Raw genomic sequence first — 7,976 nt, 5'->3', positions numbered from 1 at the left:
AGGGCACACAGTTTTCTGAACTGCTACATGGAAGCTGAGAACAGTGCACCCCAGATACTGAAGAAGAGAGCTGCTGCGAGAGGACAGGGACTCTGAAACCCACAAGTGCACCTTCCAGAAGACAGAGATCTGTCTGCATGATCAGTTGATGGACAGATAAGGATATGGGAAACTTCTAGGCATGGTTTTAGATTGCAGCCTTTTGGGAAGCAAGGGAAGTCCTGGGTTTTGTGGAAGAGGAGGCCTCTGAGCAGGACTGCTCTCAGTCTCCCCAAAGTTGGAAGCCTGTTAATAAAAACGTGTTTTCTTCAATGTTAATTATTGAGTCATGTAAATTGAAGGTGTCAAGTGGCTAACCCCTGGTTTGCATGGTTACAAGTATACTGGGAGTTAAATGATGATACAAAAAATACAATGCCATTAAAAAATAAAATAGTTAAGCACCAATGAAGTAAAAATTTGCAAAATATCTTAACAAGATTGATTTTTTATTTTAACCTAATCTTCCAAACCTTGTTTTTTTTCTCTCTTCATATAACTTTTACTTTTTGCTTAAAGTGGATTTATTTTGAGTGAGCTTTTAAAATGTTTTTGTAGTGGTTATACTCAGAGATAAAGTTTTTATTTTAAAAAATAAAAAGTTTGAATAATAACATGTTAAAAAATAAGTATACCACAGTTGATCAGAAAGTTCCTTAAATATAGAAAATAAAATTGGGTTTGGATTAAGAAGATGATACAGGAAAGCAATCAGTACCTGCAAACACCAGAGATAAAGTTTCCTTCCCAAGCAACCTCAGACAAGTTTTAAGTTCACAGTCAATAAATCCAAAGAGCAGAAGACGAGAAGAAGAAATTGTCTGGACAATTTATTACAGAACTTTAATTAAAACTTCTGGGCAAGCCTGAGTGTTCTTCCTCCCATCCTCTTGCCCTACATAAATAGCACAGGCAACAATTGTTGTGGCTAGATTAAAAACTGAAACCCACCCTTTAAATTAAGTGACAGATATGCCACAGGAAGCTCTAAAGGTGGGAGTCAGGCCCCAAGAAAAAGAAATCATAACTTCTGAGAATGATTTTAAAAAGCACATGACACCACCTTTGCCTAGTAGTAAAATTTAAGAAAATATCACAAACAGTAAAATCCTTCTTACTTTGGCAGCTTGTGCTATGTTCAGTCTATCATCAGGGAAGCATCCTGCCTTGTGCCCTCCTCTTATATAAAGCTCCTCATCATCCTTCCTTGTGGAAGTGATATGTGGAAACAGACCTGTAGGACTGAAAACAGAAACATATATCAGCTCCTTATGTTAAACATCATGGTCTTTTTGGTAAAAATGACACAAAATAAAGCTTACCAGACATACATAAAGTAACAAAGACATGAAAAAAGGCTGATACCAAATAATTCAGGAAGAAACATCTAAAAAACCAATCATAACACTACTTTCAACTAAATTTTTATAGAGAGATTTGGTAGTCTAAAATATATATGAAAAACAGACCTAGCTGTTACAAAATGAAGAGCAAAGAAAACAAAAATTGCTTTATTTTTGAAATAGGAAAAAAGAAGACATCTGAGAATTAACTGAATTAGCAGGGCTAAAAAATAAATTTTTTTATTCCTTGATAAAATCAATACTATATGCTTATTTAGTAATTATATAGATTAGGTACTATTCTACAAACTTGATGTATTCTTAAATTATCCCACACTTACAACAAAGTTATAAATCTGAGACTGTTTCATCTACACCCACAGGTGAGGAGACTGAGGCACAGAGAGGCTCACTAGCTTAAGACTATACAGCAAGTAATGCAGCCACATTCTGAACCCAGGTAGGTGCCCACACTTACTAACTGGGTTTCAGTGATCTTAAAGATTAAGTTACAGCTTTTTGGCTTCTTCTTAAATCCCTATCTGGTTTGGCCTCCTTGCCTCCACTCCAGCCTCCACCATGTCCACAAGGGTGACCCAGAAGACCTACAAGGTGTTCACCTCTGGCCCCTGGGCCTTCAGCAGCTGCTTGTGCTCAAGTGGACCCAGCATCAGCTACTCTGTCATTTCTCTAATGCACAGTGGCTACCAGGTTGGCCAAGAGATCACATGAATCTGGCTGACGGTTTCGGCAGGGCTGGGAGTATAGGGACCATCAAAGCCATACAAGTGAACCAGAACCTAAATTTTTATGGAGAGATTTGGTAGTCTAAAATATATGCTGAGTACCCTGAAGTGGGAGGTGTACCCCAACATCCAGTCCTTGTGCAACCAGGAGAAAGAGCAGATCAAGAGCCTCAACAAGTTTGCTTCCTTCATGGATAAGATGTGAAGCCTGGAGCAGCAGAATAAGATTCTGGAGACCCAGTGGACTCTCCTGCAGCAGCAGAAGATGACTTACAGTAACATGGACAATATGTTCGAGAGCTACATCAATAACTTTCAGTGGAAGCTGGAAACGCTAGCCCAGGAGAAACTGGGACTGGAGGCAGAGTTTGGCAACATGCTAGGGCTGGTGGAGGACTTGAAGAATAAGTACGAGGATGAGCTCAACAAGCACACAGAGGATGAATTTGTCCTCATTAAAGGGACACAAATGAAGCTTGCATGAACAAAGTAAAGCTGGAGTCCTTCCTGGAAGGGCTGACCGATGAGATCAACTTCTGCAGGCAGCTGTATGAAGAGGAGATTTGTGATCTGCAGGCCGAGATCTCTGACATGTCCTTGGTGCTGTCCATGGACAACAGCTGCTTCCTGGACCTGGACAGCATCGTCGTCGAGGCCCAATACGAGGAGATTGCCAACCACAGCTGGGCTGAGGCTGAGACTGTGTGCTAGATAAATATGAGGAGCTTCAGGCATTGGCTGGGAAAAATCCGGATGACCTGTATTGTACAAAGACATTGATTTCTGTGATTAACCAGAACATCAGCTGAACCTAGGCTGAGATCGATGGCCTCAAAGGCCAGAGGGCTTCCCTGCAGGCCGACATCACCAATGCCAAGCAGCATGGCAAGCTAGCGGTCAAGGATGCTGAGGCCAACGTGGCTGAGCTGGAAGCTGCTCTAAGAATCGCCAAGCAGGACATGGCCTGGTTGAGGTTCCTGTAATCTGCATGAGTACCAGGAGCTCATGAATGTCAAGTGTGCCCTGGACGTGGTGATCGCCACCTACCACAAGTTGCTGGAGGGCAAGGAGAATCAGCTGGAGTCTGGGATACAGAACATGAGTACCCACATCAAGATCACCATCGATTACTCGGGTGAGCAGAGTTCAGTTTACAAGAACTTCAACTATGGCCTGGGCTTCCAAGCCAGCTTGGACTCTGGCAGGGGCCCTGGATGCTTCAGCCACAACAGCACCAGCTCCTCCAAGATTGTGGCTGTGAAGAAGATTGAGACCTGCAATGGGAAGGTGGTGTCTGCGTCATCAGATGGTCTGACTAAGTGAAGGACTACTGCTGTCCCTTTGATCCTCGTAGTCAGAGAGAAAGGAGCTATACAGGGAAGCGGAGGGCACAGGAGACCCTCCCACAGTTCAACCCACCTTTGGGATGGGAAATTTACTATCTGGGCGACCGCCTCTTACCCATGTCCCCCACTAAAAGCCAAAGCAAGTGTTCCCCCCCCCAAAAAAATAAAGTCTCAGCTGGCTCTGTAAAAAAAAAAAAGGTTAGTATAAAGAATTCACTCTTAAATATAGCCAGGACAAATTCCAGAATACTATAAGAAAGATGAAAATTTCTAAATGTAACCAGACACAAAAGTCAGGTGAGCTACAACACACACACACAAAAATGAGAATGACATTAAATTTTGCACCAGAAACAATTGTATCTAAGAGCAAAATAAAACCTTTTAAACCTGATATGTTTAGCAACAAACACATACAATATTTTTGTTCGTGTTATAAAACCATCTGTAAAAAAGATCAGAAATTATATCAGAAAAAAATACTGTTAAAATAGCTGTGTTCAAACTTGTCCTGCCAAATGGACAGAAACCAGACTCTTAAACCAACACTTCAGTAAGAAGGAGAAAATATTAATTTAGGAATATCTTGGAAAAAACACCAACAACAGTGAAGGGCATTAACAGTAACTGCAATATTAAAAACTTTATTAAAGATTTCATATGCTAACACATATAGAAATAACAAGCATTGAATTTAGAATAAAAAAAAAGACCAAAGATTGAAGAAATGAAAATTCTGTGTGGTTTAGAAGGGGTAAAATAAATCACAATAAAATTAAAAAATAATAATTTGTGACACTTTGTATTAAATAAATAAAGTTTAATCTAGTTTCTTTTTTTTTAGGAGCACTTGCACTTAGATCTGCAATAATTGTAGAAGCACTATGCTGGGTATTCTATGTATTTTATAACATAGAAATTCAAATTGAAACCACAATGAGATATCATCTCACACTTGTCAGAATGGCTATCATCAATAAATGAACAAACAACAAGTGCTGGTGAGGATGTTGAGAAAAGGGAACCCTTTTGCACTGTTGGTGGGAATGAAGATTGGTGCACCCACTGTGGAAAGCAGGATGGAGATATGTCAAAGAACTAAAAATGGATCTGCCTTTTGACCCAGAGATCTCACTTCTGGGAATATATTCAAAGGAACCCAAAACACTAATTCAAAAGAACACAAGCATCCCTATGTTCACTGCAGCATTACTTATAATCACCAAGATATGAAAGCATCCTAAAGCATCCTTTTGAAGTGTCCTTCAAAAGATGAGTGGATAAAACAACTCTGGGACATTTACATAATGGAATACTACTCAGCCATAAAAAAGAAGAAAATCTTATCCTTTGCAACAGTATGGTTAGACCTAGAGAATATTAGACTAAGTGCAATAACCCAGAGAAAGACAAATACCATATGATTTCATTCATATGTGAAATCTAATGAACAAACTCAACTAACAAGCAAAATAGAGACAGACTCATAAATAGAGAGCAGGATGACAGCTAAGAGAGGGAGGTTAGGGGTTGGAGGGATTGAGCAAAAAAGTAAAAAAAGACTCATGACCACGGATAACAGTGTAGTGATTGCAGGGAGAAGGGATGTATAAAGAGACTAAATGGTAATGGAATGGTAAAATAAATGGTAAATAAATGGCAATGGTAATCATAAAACACAATAAAAAAAGAAAAAAACAAAATAAAAAATAAAATCAATGGTGTGGGGATTGACTGTGGGAGTGGGGGTTGGGCTGGGTGGAGGAGGGCAAAGGGGGAAAACTGGGACAACTGTAATAGAATAACAATGATAAATAAATAAGTACATAAATAAATAATAAAAAATAAAATCACTCTGCACACCAAACAAATTGATGCTAAACATTAATAACTAGAGATACAGAGTTAAATGCATTATAGATAATATGAACATAAAATCACTCATATCCTTCTGTGTGAACACAATCTTCTACCATTACTGCAATCAAAACTAGTCTTACATTAACAAAAAAATATACATGTGTATATATTTACATATATATTCTTATTGCTCGTATTAGGATTTTCCTTATTTTTATATATATTCAGACATAATATTACATAATAAAAATTTGTTATTTGTTCATTATTCTATGTATGACTATAACATTCTGTCCATAAAGTATTCAGCCATGCACTATGAAAAATAGAGACATTTATTGAAAAGATACAAGATACAAGAAACATTGTACATAAGACAATGACATCTCAGTGCCCTTTAAAGTAGGCACCTTGGCACCTCACACAGTTCTCCCAGTCACCATCAACTGCCCCATCGTATTTTCCTGAGGAAATCTCTTCCTTTTCAAAGGTGATTTTAGCTTTGGAAAAAGCCAGAAGTCACAGGGTAACCAATATGAACTGTAGGGGTTGAGCCACCTGAGTGATTTAATGTTTCACCAAAAAACTCTGCAAGAGATGTGATGCATGAGCAGGCATATTATGATGAAGATGTCAGTGACCAGTTGCACATAGATGGTGCCTTCTGAATCATTCAGATAGTTTTCAGGGAGGAATGTTCAAGCTTAATGCAAAATTCGATACAGATTTGTTGCTCTACTAACTCATTCATTTTTTATGCAACAGCCACACAGCACATATGCTTATTCAATGGCATTTACCACCCCCACTGACTAGTACAGTGAAGTCCTCATTGTTCATGCATGCACACTCCAGTCCACTCTCCTTAGGTGTCAGGTTACATTGATGTCCATGTAGGGAAACAATTTTCATTGTATTAACAATGGCTGAACATTTTCCAGACAGCCTTCATGTATTTCAAAATATTGAGATTAAAGGATTGATGAGCAAGGGCTGAAAAGAGCTAAATTGGCAATCAGTTTAACTCTGGTGAATTTTCATCTCGTTGTAATTTCTATCTTTATAAATGAGTAACATGTTCTCTTTCTGTTATCTGTTTTACTTCCATTCTATGTCTTCACCCCATCCTCACACACTAAATTAGGTTAATGTAAGGTAATGAAAATCATGCATGTAAATAAATTGGTAGAACATACTATTGGTTTGTTTATGTCATTATTTATTATAGTCCTAACTTCTCCTGTAAATTACCTTAATTATCCTTTACTCTCCTAGTTCCATGCAGATACTCAAGGTCAGGAAGTTCTCATTCCATTTCAGTTGTCAGCATCGGTGATTTCTCAAAAAGATATGCCTGTTGTTGAGAACTTGCATGTAGTAATGGAAGTAGTTAACCATATTAAAATTGTATAAATGGTTTCAAAAAGCCAAAAAGAGGTTAGAGGATAGAAGGAAAAATAAACCTAATCATTTTATGGTCAGTCACCTCACATTAGACCAAGTTCAAGGCCGTTGTACCAAAAGATAATGTGAGAACTGTGGCATCTTTCATTTGTCTTTTATTTTCAGTTGTCTTTATAAATATGAGGTCTATCTGCCAAGAAATGGACACTCTGTGTTTCATCACTCTAAAACACTAGGACATGAGTGGGATTCTCTCAGGTGAAATAAACATAGAAATAAACAACAGAACCCACACATTTTTACCAGCTACATATTTTGACATTAAGCTTTCCTCATTCAATGACAATTGGAATTGGGCTCAACAAACCAAAGCCCTTCAACTGCTGGAGGCATTAGAATTTCTCTACTAAAAGTTCTTTTAGAAATCTCAGAGGCTCTGAAATGGGAAAGCATCCCAGTGGTTCATTGATACTTTGTCTCCTAAACTACTGATAGGTTTACATACTGTTTATACTACCCATTCCACATACAATGAGGCAGAATCAGAAAAGGAAAGGTTTTCCTTTGAAGTGCTACATCCCCTTGACAAGTGTTGTCAAGACCCAAGCCTTAAAATTTCAGCAGCCAACAGTCTACCATGGGGCACTATTCCATTCACAAGTAAATGAGATGGACTTCATGTTCCAGTCTACAGGCAGTGGTGGTGTTTGTTTGTTTGTTTTGCTGTTACAGCAATATTGGTGAAACAGAGTTTTCAACTACATCTTGTTCCAAAAGTGAAATTTAATAAGCATAACTCTAAACTGATGTGTGTGTTTGGTGCTCTATGCTTCAATATAATGTAGAGAGAATCTTATGTAGGCATCTTATTGTTCTTTTATCTAACAAAATCATGTTAAAATTGGTGAATATATTGTCTTGTTAAGAAGAAAATTTAGCTTATTTTAGGCAAAGAGCTTCACATATACTATAATAACAAAATAAGTTCCTCACCAGGTGTACCACATTTATATGAAAAGTAAAAGTTTCATTTGATTTTTCATTTAATTTTATTTCATTTGTCCTAAGGGATAAAAAGCTTATGTATAGTTTGAAAAAGTTTTAAAGCATTCACCAAAGATGTGAAATTTCTGTAATGTAATCACTTTTCACAGCAACACCACTCTCTTTGTTAAATCATGTGATTCTCTTAACCTCCTAGCTGCAAATGAAGGTCATTGTTTTCACAAGAGTAAATT

At 37.8% G+C, this 7,976-nt stretch overlaps 1 pseudogene; it reads left to right on the top strand.

The window, feature by feature from the left end:
* The first annotated feature begins 1,931 nt into the window (after window positions 1–1,931).
* LOC123818891 lies at window positions 1,932–3,451 on the top strand (annotated as a pseudogene).
* The last annotated feature ends 4,525 nt before the right edge of the window (window positions 3,452–7,976 follow it).

This window comes from Phyllostomus hastatus, unplaced genomic scaffold (assembly GCF_019186645.2).
Source record: "Phyllostomus hastatus isolate PE091 unplaced genomic scaffold, TTU_PhHast_1.1 phas_contig_29, whole genome shotgun sequence".
Taxonomy (NCBI): domain Eukaryota; kingdom Metazoa; phylum Chordata; class Mammalia; order Chiroptera; family Phyllostomidae; genus Phyllostomus; species Phyllostomus hastatus.
Note: the sequence above shows the minus strand (reverse complement) of the source record. Positions and strands in the feature narration are given on the sequence as shown.